Here is a 12762-nt window from a genome sequence, read left to right as displayed (position 1 = left end):
CATGTCTATCTCTTCTATTAATCCAACCTGGTAAGGGGCCCATACTGATGAGCAATACTCAAGAATCGGACGAACAAGCGTTTTGTAAGCTACTTCTTTCGTCGATGAGTCACATTTTCTTAGAATTCTTCCTATGAATCTCAACCTGGCGCCTGCTTTTCCCACTATTTGTTTTATGTGATCATTCCACTTCAGATCACTCCGGATAGTAACTCCTAAGTATTTTACGGTCGTTACCGCTTCCAATGATTTACCACCTATGGCATAATCGTACTGGAATGGATTTCTGCCCCTATGTATGCGCATTATATCACATTTATCTACGTTTAGGGAAAGCTGCCAGCTGTCGCACCATGCATTAATCCTCTGCAGGTCCTCCTGGAGTACGTACGAGTCTTCTGATGTTGCTACTTTCTTGTAGACAACCGTGTCATCTGCAAATAGCCTCACGGAGCTACCGATGTTGTCAACTAAGTCATTTATGTATATTGTAAACAATAAAGGTCCTATCACGCTTCCCTGCGGTACTCCCGAAATTACCTCTACATCTGCAGATTTTGAACCGTTAAGAATGACATGTTGTGTTCTTTCTTCTAGGAAATCCTGAATCCAATCACAAACCTGGTCCGATATTCCGTAAGCTCGTATTTTTTTCACTAAACGTAAGTGCGGAACCGTATCAAATGCCTTCCTGAAGTCCAGGAATACGGCATCAATCTGCTCGCCAGTGTCTACGGCACTGTGAATTTCTTGGGCAAATAGGGCGAGCTGAGTTTCACATGATCTCTGTTTGCGGAATCCATGTTGGTTATGATGAAGGAGATTTGTATTATCTAAGAACGTCATAATACGAGAACACAAAACATGTTCCATTATTCTACAACAGATTGACGTAAGCGAAATAGGCCTATAATTATTCGCATCTGATTTATGACCCTTCTTGAAAATGGGAATGACCTGCGCTTTCTTCCAGTCGCTAGGTACTTTAGGTTCTTCCAGCGATCTACGATAAATTGCTGATAGAAAGGGGGCAAGTTCTTTAGCATAATCACTGTAGAATCTTAAGGGTATCTCGTCTGGTCCGGATGCTTTTCCGCTACTAAGTGATAGCAGTTGTTTTTCAATTCCGATATCGTTTATTTCAATATTTTCCATTTTGGCGTCCGTGCGACGGCTGAAGTCAGGGACCGTGTTACGATTTCCCGCAGTGAAACAGTTTCGGAACACTGAATTCAGTATTTCTGCCTTTCTTCGGTCGTCCTCTGTTTCGGTGCCATCGTGGTCAACGTGTGACTGAATAGGGGATTTAGATCCGCTTACCGATTTTACATATGACCAAAACCTTTTAGGGTTCTTGTTTAGATTGTTTGCCAATGTTTTATGTTCGAATTCGTCGAATGCTTCTCTCATTGCTCTCTTTACGCTCTTTTTCGCTTCGTTCAGCTTTTCCTTACCAGCTATGATTCGACTACTCTTAAACCTATGATGAAGCTTTCTTTGTTTCCGTAGTACCTTTCGTACATGATTGTTATACCATGGTGGATCTTTCCCCTCGCTTTGGACCTTAGTCGCTACGAACTTATCTAAGGCGTACTGGACGATGTTTCTGAATTTTTTCCATTTTTGTTCCACATCCTCTTCCTCAGAAATGAACGTTTGATGGTGGTCACTCAGATATTCTACGATTTGTGCCCTATCACTCTTGTTAAGCAAATATATTTTCCTTCCTTTCTTGGCATTTCTTATTACACTTGTAGTCATTGATGCAACCACTGACTTATGATCACTGATACCCTCTTCTACATTCACGGAGTCGAAAATTTCCGGTCTATTTGTTGCTATGAGGTCTAAAACGTTAGCTTCACGAGTTGGTTCTCTAACTATCTGCTCGAAGTAATTCTCGGACAAGGCAGTCAGGATAATGTCACAAGAGTCTCTGTCCCTGGCTCCAGTTCTGATTGTGTGACTATCCCATTCTATACCTGGTAGATTGAAGTCTCCCCCTATTACAATAGTATGATCACGAAACTTCTTCACGACGTTCTGCAGGTTCTCTCTGAGGCGCTCAACTACTACGGTTGCTGATGCAGGTGGTCTATAGAAGCATCCTACTATCATATCTGACCCACCTTTGATACTTAACTTAACCCAGATTATTTCACATTCGCATTCGCTAATAACTTCACTGGATATTATTGAATTCTTTACTGCTATAAATACTCCTCCACCATTGGCGTTTATCCTATCCTTGCGGTATATATTCCATTCTGTGTCTAGGATTTCGTTACTGTTCACTTCCGGTTTTAACCAACTTTCCGTTCCTAGTACTATATGCGCACTATTTCCTTCAATAAGAGATACTAATTCAGGAACCTTGCCCTGGATACTCCTGCAGTTTACCAATATTACGTTAACTTTTCCTGTTTTTGGTCTCTGAGGACGGACATTCTTTATCAACGATGATAATGTCCTCTCTGGTAAGCCGTCAGGTATTTTATCGTTTCGCCCAAGGGGGGGTCCCTCTAACCTAAAAAACCCCCGTGTGCACGCCACACGTACTCTGCTACCCTAGTAGCTGCTTCCGGTGTGTAGTGCACGCCTGACCTGTCTAGGGGGGCCCTACAGTTCTCCACCCAATAACGGAGGTCGATGAATTTGCAACCATTATAGTCGCAGAGTCGTCTGAGCCTCTGGTTTAGACCCTCCACACGGCTCCAAACCAGAGGACCGCGATCGACTCTGGGCACTATGCTGCAGATATTAAGCTCAGCTTGCACTCCGCGTGCGATGCTGGTTGTCTTCACCAAATCAGCCAGCCGCCGGAAGGAACCAAGGATGGCCTCAGAACCCAAGCGGCAGGCGTCATTCGTTCCGACATGTGCTACTATCTGCAGCCGGTCACACCCAGTGCGTTCAATAGCTGCCGGAAGGGCCTCCTCCACATTACGGACGAGACCCCCCGGCAAGCACACCGAGTGCACACTGGCATTCTTCCCCGACCTACCCGCTATTTTCCTGAGGGGCTCCATAACCCGCCTAACGTTGGAGCTCCTTATAACTTTTTGTATTTAACTCCGATGCAATTTCTGTGTTTCATCGTCAATAAGAAGGTCAGAGGGATACAGTAAACCTGAAGTGAAGCATCGGAATCTATAACTAGTGTCACATGAATGGTTCAAAACATAGACAGTAAGAAGAGTCAGTTAACTTGTACTTAAGTCGGCATTGTGCCTTTTCTATTTAATTCCGATGCAATTTCTGTGTTTCATCGGCAATAAGAAGGTCAGAGGGATACAGTAAACCTGAAGTGAAGCATCGGAATCTATAACTAGTGCCACAGGAATGGTTCAAAACATAGACAGTAAGAAGAGTCAGTTTTCTTGTACTTAAGTCGGCATTGTGCCTTTTGTATTTAATTCCGATGCAATTTCTGTGTTTCATCGTCAATAAGAGGGTCAGAGGGATACAGTAAAGCTGAAGTGAAGCATCGGAATCTATAACTAGTGCCACAGGAATGGTTCAAAACATAGACAGTAAGAAGAATCAGTTTTCTTGGACTTAAGTCGGCATTGTGCCTTTTGTATTGAATTCCGATGCAATTTCTGTGTTTCATCGTCAATAAGAAGGTCTGAGGGATACAGTAAACCTGAGGTGAAGCATCGGAATCTATAACTAGTGTCACAGGAATGGTTCAAAACATAGACAGTAAGAAGAGTCAGTTTTCTTGTACTTAAGTCGGCATTGTGCCTCTTGTATTTAATTCCGATGCAATTTCTGTGTTTCATCGTCAATAAGAAGGTCAGAGGGATACAGTAAACCTGAAGTGAAGCATCGGAATCCATAACTAGTATCACAGGAATGGTTCAAAACATAGATACTAAGAAGAGTCAGTTTTTTTGTACTTAAGTCGGCATTGTGCCTTTTGTATTTAATTCCGATGCAATTTCTGTGTTTCATCGTCAATAAGAAGGTCAGAGGGATACAGTAAACCGGAAGTGAAACATCGGAATCTATAACTAGTGTCACAGAAATGGTTCAAAACATATACAGTAAGAAGAGTCAGTTTTCTTGTACTTAAGTCGGCATTGTGCCCTTTGTATTTAATTCCGATGCAATTTCTGTGTTTCATCGTCAATAAGAAGGTCAGAGGGATACAGTAAACCTGAAGTGAAGCATCGGAATCTATAACTAGTGGCATAGGAATGGTTCAAAACATAGACAGTAAGACGAGTCAGTTTTCTTGTACTTAAGTCGGCTTTGTGCCTTTTGTATTTAGTTCCGATGCAATATCTGTGCTTCATTGTCAATAAGAAGGTCAGTGGGATACAGCAAACCTGAAGTAAAGCATCGGAATCTATAACGAGTGTCACATGAATGGTTCAAAACATAGACAGTAAGAAGAGTCAGTTTTCTTGTACTTGAGTCGGCATTGTGCCTTTTGTATTAAATTCCGATGCAATTTCTGTGTTACATCGTCATTAAGAAGGTCGGAAGGATACAGTAAACCTGAAGTGTAGCATCGGAACCTACAACTAGTGGCACAGGAATGGTTCAAAACATAGAAAGTAAGAAGAGTCAGTTTTCTTGTACTTAAGTCGGCATTGTGCCTCTTGTATATAATTCCGATGCAATTTTTGTGTTTCATCGTCAATAAGAAGGTCAGAGGGATACAGTAAGCCGGAAGTGAAGCATCGGAATCTATAACTAGTGTCGTAGGAATGGTTCAAAACATATACACTAAGTAGAGTCAGTTTTCCTGTACTTAAATCGGCATTGTGCCTTTTGTATTTAATTCCGATACAATTTCTGAGTTTCATCGTCAATAAGAAGGTCAGAGGGATACAGTAAAACTGAAGTGAAGCATCGGAATCTAAAACCGGTCTCACAGGAAAGTTTCAAAACATAGACAGTAAGAAGAGCCAGTCTTCTTGTACTTGAGTCGGCATTCTGCCTTTTGTATTTAATTCCGATGCAATTTCTGTGTTTCATCGTCAATAAGAAGGTCAGAGGATTACAGTAAATCTGAAGTGAAGCATCGGAATCTATAACTAGTGTCACAGGAATGGTTCAAAACATAGACAGTAAGAAGAGTCAGACTTCTTGTACTTAAGTCGGCATTGTGCATTTGTATTTAATTCTGAAGCAATTTCTGTGTTTCATCGTCAATAAGAAGGTCAGTGGTATACAGTAAACCTGAAGTAAAGCATCGGAATCTATAACTAGTGTCACACTAATGGTTCAAAACATAGACAGAAAAAAGAGTCAGTTTTCTCGTACTTAAGTCTGCATTGTGCCTTTTGTATTTAATTCCGATGCAAACTCTGTGTTTCATCGTCAATGAGAAGGTTAGAGGCATACAGTAAACGTGAGTGAAGCATCGGAATCTATAATTAGTGTCACTGGAATGGTTCAAATCATAGACAGTAAGAAGAGTCAGTTTTCTTGTACTTAAGTCGGCATTGTGCCTTTTGTATTTAATTCCGATCTAATTTCTGTGTTTCATCGTCAATAAGAAGGTCAGAGGGATACAAAGAACCTGAAGTGAAGCATCGGAATCTATAACTAGTGTCACAGGAATGGTTCAAAACATAGACAGTAAGAAGAGTTAGTTTTCTTGTACTTAAGTCGGCATTGTGCCTCTTGTATATAATTCTGATGCAAATTTGTGTTTCATCGTCAATAAGAAGGTCAGAGGGATACAGTAAGCCGGAAGTGAAGCATCAGAATCTATAACTAGTGTCACAGGAATGGTTCAAAACATATACAGTAAGAAGAGTCAGTTTTCCTGTACTTAAATCGGCATTGTGCCCTTTGTATTTAATTCCGATACAATTTCTGAGTTTCATCGTCAATAAGAAGGTCAGAGGGATACAGTAAAAGTGAAGTGAAGCATCGGAATCTAAAACCGGTCTCACAGGAAAGTTTCAAAACATAGACAGTAAGAAGAGCCAGTCTTCTTGTACTTGAGTCGGCATTGTGCCTTTTGTATTTAATTCCGATGCAATTTCTGTGTATCATCGTCAATAAGAAGGTCAGAGGGTTACAGTAAATCTGAAGTGAAGCATCGGAATCTATAACTAGTGTCACAGGAATGGTTCAAAACATAGACAGTAAGGAGAGTCAGTCTTCTTGTACTTAAGTCGGCATTGTGCCTTTTGTATTTAATTCCGATCTAATTTCTGTGTTTCATCGTCAATAAGAAGGTCAGAGGGATACAAAGAACCTGAAGTGAAGCATCGGAATCTATAACTAGTGTCACAGGAATGGTTCAAAACATAGAGAGTAAGAAGAGTCAGTTTTCTTGTACTAAAGTCGGCATTGTGCCATTTGTATTTAATTCCGATGAAATTTCAGTGTTTGTTCGTCAATAAGAAGGTCAGAGGGATACAGTGAACCTGAAGTGAAGCATCGGAATCTATAACTAGTGTCACAGGAATGGTTCAAAACATAGACAGTAAGAAGAGTTAGTTTTCTTGTACTTAAGTTTGCATTGTGCCTTTAGTATTTAATTCCGATGCAATTTCTGTGTTTCATCGTCAATAAGAAGGTTTGAGGGATACAGTAAACCTGAAGTGAAGCATCGGAATCTATAACTAGTGTCACAGGAATGGTTCAAAACATAGACAGTAAGAAGAGTCAGATTTCTTGTACTTAAGTCGGCATTGTGCCTCTTGTATTTAATTCCGATGCAATTTCTGTGTTTCATCGTCAATAAGAAGGTCAGAGGGATACAGTAAACCTAAAGTGAAGCATCGGAATCTATAACTAGTGTCACAGGAATGGTTCAAAACATAGATACTAAGAAGAGTCAGTTTTTTTGTACTTAAGTCGGTATTGTGCATTTTGTAATTAATTCCGATGCAATTTCTGTGTTTCATCGTCAATAAGAAGGTCAGAGGGATACAGTAAACTGGAAGTGAAGCATCGGAATCTATAACTAGTGTCACAGGAATGGTTCAAAACATATACAGTAAGAAGAGTCAGTTTTCTTTTACTTAAGTCGGCATTGTGCCTTTAGTATTTAATTCCGAACAATTTCTGTGTTTCATCGTCAATAAGAAGGTCAGAGGGATACAGTAAACCTGAAGTGAAGCATCGGAATCTATAACTAGTGGCATAGGAATGGTTCAAAACATAGACAGTAAGAAGAGTCTGACTTCTTGTACTTATGTCGGCATTGTGCATTTGCATTTAATTCCGAAGCAATTTCTGTGTTTCATCGTCAATAAGAAGGTCAGTGGGATACAGTAAACCTGAAGTAAAGCATCGGAATCTATAACTAGTGTCACAGGAATGGTGCAAACATAGACAGTAAGAAGAGTCAGTTTTCTTGTACTTAAGTCGGCATTGTGCCTTTTGTATTTAATTCCGATCAAATTTCTGTGTTTCATCGTCAATAAGAATATTAGAGGGATACAAAGAACCTGAAGTAAAGCATCGGAATAAATAACTAGTGTCACAGGAATGGTTCAAAACATAGACAGTAAGAAGCGTCAGCTTTCTTGTACTTAAGTCGGCATTGTGCCTTTTGTATTTAATTCCAATGCAATTTCTATGTTTCATCGTCAATACGATGGTCAGTGGGATACAGTAAACCCGAAGTGTGGAATCGGAATCTATAACTAGTGTCACAGGAATGGTTCAAAACATAGACAGTAAGAAGTTTCAGTTTTCTTGTACTTAAGTCGGCATTGTGCCCTTTGTATTTAATTGCGGTGCAATTTCTGTGTTTCACCGTCAATAAGGAGGTCGGAGGGATACAGTAATCCAGAGGTGAAGCATCGGAATCTATAACTAGTGGCACATGAATGGTTCAAAACATAGACAGTAAGAAGAGTCAGTTTTCTTCTACTTAAGTCAGCAATGTGCTTTTTGTATTTCATTCCGATGCAATTTCTGTGTTTCATCGTCTATAAGAAGGTCAGAGGTATACAGTAAACCTGAAGTGAATCATCGGAATCTATAACTAGTGTCACAGGTATGGTTCAAAACATAGACAGTAAGATGAGTCAGTTTTCTTGTACTTAAGTCGGCATTGTGCCTTTTGTATTTACTTCCGATGCAATTTCTGTGTTTCATCGTCAATAAGAACGCCACAGGGATACAGTAAACCTAAAGTGAAGCATCGGAATCTATAACTAGTGTCACAGGACTGGTTCAAAACATAGACAGTAAGAAAAGTCAGTTTTCTTGTACTCAAGTCGGCATTGTGCTTTTTGTATTTAATTCCGATGCAATTTCTGTGTTTCATTGTCAATAAGAAGGTCAGTGGGATACAGCAAACCTGAAGTAAAGCATCGGAATCTATAACGAGTGTCACATGAATGGTTCAAAACATAGACAGTAAGAAGAGTCACTTTTCTTGTACTTATGTCGGCATTGTGCCTTTTGTATTTAATTCCGATGCAATTTCTATGTTTCATCGTCTCTACGATGGTCAGAGGGATACAGTAAACCCGAAGTGAAGTATCGGAATCTAGAACTAGTGTCACAGGAATGGTTCAAAACATAGACAGTAAGAAGAGTCAGTTATCTTGTACTTAAGTCGACATTGTGCCTTTTGTATTTACTTCCGATGCAATTTCTGTGTTTCATCGTCAATAAGAACGCCACAGGGATACAGTAAACCTGAAGTGAAGCATCGGAATATATAACTAGTGTCACAGGAATGGTTCAAAACATAGACAGTAAGAAGAGTCACTTTTCTTGTACTTATGTCGGCATTGTGCCTTTTGTATTTAATTCCGATGCAATTTCTATGTTTCATCGTCTCTACGATGGTCAGAGGGATACAGTAAACCCGAAGTGAAGTATCGGAATCTAGAACTAGTGTCACAGGAATGGTTCAAAACATAGACAGTAAGAAGAGTCAGTTATCTTGTACTTAAGTCGACATTGTGCCTTTTGTATTTAATTGCGATGCAATTTGTGTATTTCACCTTCAATAAGAAGGTTGGAGGGATACAGTAAATCTGAGGTGAAGCATCGGAATCTGTAACTAGTGTCACTTGAATGGTTCAAAACATAGAGAGTAAGAAGAGTCAGTTTTCTTGTACTTAAGTCAGCATTGTGCATTTTGTATTTCATCCCGATGCAATTTCTGTGTTTCATCGTCAATAAGAAGGTCAAAGGTAAAAAGTAAACCTGAAGTTAATCATCGGAATCTATAACTAGTGTTACAGGTATGGTTCAAAACATAGACAGTAAGATGAGTCACTTTTCTTGTACTTAAGTCGGCATTGTGCCTTTTGTATTTAATTCCGATTCAATTTCTGTGTTTCATCGTCAATAAGAAGGTCAGAGGGATACAGTAAACCTAAAGTGAAGCATCGGAATCTATAACTAGTGTCACAGGAATGGTTCAAAACATAGACAGTAAGAAGAGTCAGTTTTCTTGTACTTAAGTCGGCATTGTGCCTTTTGTATTTAATTCCGATGCAATTTCTGTGTTTCTTCGTCAATAAGAAGGTCAGAGGGATACAGTAAATCTGAAGTGAAGCATCGGAATCTATAACTAGTGTCACAGGAATGGTTCAAAACATGGACAGTAAGAAGAGTCAGTATTCTTGTACTTAAGTCGGCATTGTGCTTTTGTATTTAATTCCGGTGCAATTTCTGTGTTTATTCGTCAATAAGAAGGTCAGAGGGATACAGTAAATCAGAAGTGAAGCATCGGAATCTAAAACCGATCTCACAGGAAAGTTTCAAAACATAGACAGTAAGAAGAGCCAGTCTTCTTTTACTTGAGTCGGCATTGTGCCTTTTGTATTTAATTCCGGTGCAATTTCTGTGTTTCTTCGTCAATAAGAAGGTCAGAGGGATACAGTAAATCAGAAGTGAAGCATCGGACTCTATAACTAGTGTCACAGGAATGGTTCAAAACATAGACAGTAAGAAGAGTCAGTTTTCTTGTACTTAAGTCGGCATTGTGCCTTTTGTATTTAATTGCGATGCTATTTCTGTGTTTCACTGTCAATAAGAAGGTCAGAGGGATACAGTAAACCTGAAGTGTAGCATCGGAATCTATAACTAGTGTCACATGAAAGGTTCAAAACATAGACAGTAAGAAGAGTCTGTTTTCTTGTACTTAAGTCAGCATTGTGCCTCTTGTATTTCATTCCGATGCAATTTCTGTGATTCATCGTCAATAAGAAGGTCAAAGGTATACAGTAAACCGGAAGTGGAGCATCGGAATCTATAACTAGTGTCACAGGTATGGTTCAAAACATGGACAGTAAGATGAGTCAGTTTTCTTGTACTTAGGTCGGCATTGTGCCTTTTGTATTTAATTCCGATGCAATTTCTGTGTTTCACCGTCAATAAGAAGGTCAGAGGGATATAGTAAACCTGAAGTGAAGCATCGGAATCTATAACTAGTGTCACATGAAAGGTTCAAAACATAGACAGTAAGAAGAGTCAGTTTTCTTGTACTTAAGTCGGCATTGTGCCTTTTGTATTTAATTGCGATGCTATTTCTGTGTTTCACCGTCAATAAGAAGGTCAGAGGGATACAGTAAACCTGAAGTGTAGCATCGGAATCTATAACTAGTGTCACATGAAAGGTTCAAAACATAGACAGTAAGAAGAGTCTGTTTTCTTGTACTTAAGTCAGCATTGTGCCTCTTGAATTTCATTCCGATGCAATTTCTGTGATTCATCGTCAATAAGAAGGTCAGAGGTATACAGTAAACCTGAAGTGTGGCATCGGAATCTGCAACTAGTGTCACAGGAATGGTTCAAAACATAGAAAGTAAGAAGAGTCAGTTTTCTTGTACTTAAGTTGGCATTGTGCCTCTTGTATATGATTCCGATGCAATTTCTTTGTTTCATCGTCAATAACAAGGTCAGAGGGATACGGTAAACCTGAAGTGAAGCATCGGAATCTAAAACCGGTCTCACAGGAAAGTTTCAAAACATAGACAGTAAGAAGAGCCAGTCTTCTTGTACTTGAGTCGACATTGTGTCTTTTGTTTTTAATTCCGATGCAATTTCTGTGTTTCATCGTCAATAAGAAGGTCAGAGGGATACAATAAATCTGAAGTGAAGCATCGGAATCTATAACTAGTGGCACAGGAATGGTTCAAACATAGACAGTAATAAGAGTCAATTTTCTTGTACTTAAGTCGGCATTGTGCATTCTGTATTTAATTCCGTTGCAATTTCTGTGTTTCATCGTCAATAAGAAGGTCAGAGGGATACAGTACACCTGAAGTGAAGCATCGGAATCTATAACTAGTGTCACAGGAATGGTTCAAAACATAGACAGTAAGAAGAGTCAGTTTTCTTGTACTTAAGTCGGCATTGTGCCTTTTGTATTTAATTCCGATGCAAATTCTGTGTTTCATCGTCAATAAGAATGTCAGAGGCATGCAGTAAACGTGAGGTGAAGCATCGGAATCTATAACTCGTGTCACAGGAATGGTTCAAAACATAGACAGTACTAAGAGTCAGTTTTCTTGTTCTTAAGTCGGCATTGTGCCTTTTGTATTTAATTCCGATGCAATTTCTGTGTTTCATCGTCAATAAGAAGGTCAGAGGGATACAAAGAACCTGAAGTGAAGCATCGGAATATATAACTAGTGTCACAGGAATGGTTCAAAACATAGACAGTAAGAAGAGTCAGTTTTCTCGTACATATGTCGGCATTGTGTCTTTTGTATTTAATTCCGATGCAATTTCTATGTTTCATCGTCACTACGATGGTCAGAGGGATACAGTAAACCCGAAGTGAAGTATCGGAATCTAGAACTAGTGTCACAGGAATGGTTCAAAACATAGACAGTAAGAAGAGTCAGTTTTCTTGTACTTAAGTCGGCATTGTGCCTTTTGTATTTAATTGCGATGCAATTTGCGTATTTCACCTTCAATAAGAAGGTCGGAGGGATACAGTAAATCTGAGGTGAAGCATCGGAATCTGTAACTAGTGTCACATGAATGGTTCAAAACATAGACAGTAAGAAGAGTCAGTTTTCTTGTACTTAAGTCAGCATTGTGCATTTTGTATTTCATCCCGATGCCATTTCTGTGTTTCATCGTCAATAAGAAGGTCAGAGGTATAAAGTAAACCTGAAGTTAATCATCGGAATCTATAACTAGTGCCACAGATATGGTTCAAAACATAGACAGTAAGATGAGTCACTTTTCTTGTACTTAAGTCGGCATTGTGCCTTTTGTATTTAATTCCGATGCAATTTCTGTGTTTCATCGTCAATAAGAAGGTCAGAGGGATACAGTAAATCTGAAGTGAAGCATCGGAATCTATAACTAGTGTCACAGGAATGGTTCAAAACATAGACAGTAAGAAGAGTCAGTTTTCTTGTACTTAAGTCGGCATTGTGCCTTTTGTATTTTATTCCGATGCAATTTCTGTGTTTCTTCGTCAATAAGAAGATCAGAGGGATACAGTAAATCTGAAGTGAAGCATCGGAATCTATAACTAGTGTCACAGGAATGGTTCAAAACATAGATAGTAAGAAGGGTCAGTTTTCTTGAACTTAAGTCGGCATTGTGCCTTTTGTATTCAATTCCGGTGCAATTACTGTGTTTCTTCGTCAATAAGAAGGTCAGAGGGATACAGTAAATCAGAAGTGAAGCTTCGGAATCTAAAACCGATCTCACAGGAAAGTTTCAAAACATAGACAGTAAGAAGAGCCAGTCTTCTTTTACATGAGTCGGCATTGTGCCTTTTGTATTTAATTCCGGTGCAATTTCTGTGTTTCTTCGTCAATAAGAAGGTCAGAGGGATACAGTAAATCTGAAGTG

The sequence above is a fragment of the Schistocerca serialis genome, chromosome 11 (genome assembly GCF_023864345.2).
Source record: "Schistocerca serialis cubense isolate TAMUIC-IGC-003099 chromosome 11, iqSchSeri2.2, whole genome shotgun sequence".
Taxonomy (NCBI): Eukaryota; Metazoa; Arthropoda; class Insecta; order Orthoptera; family Acrididae; genus Schistocerca; species Schistocerca serialis.
This window is presented reverse-complemented; position numbering follows the sequence as displayed.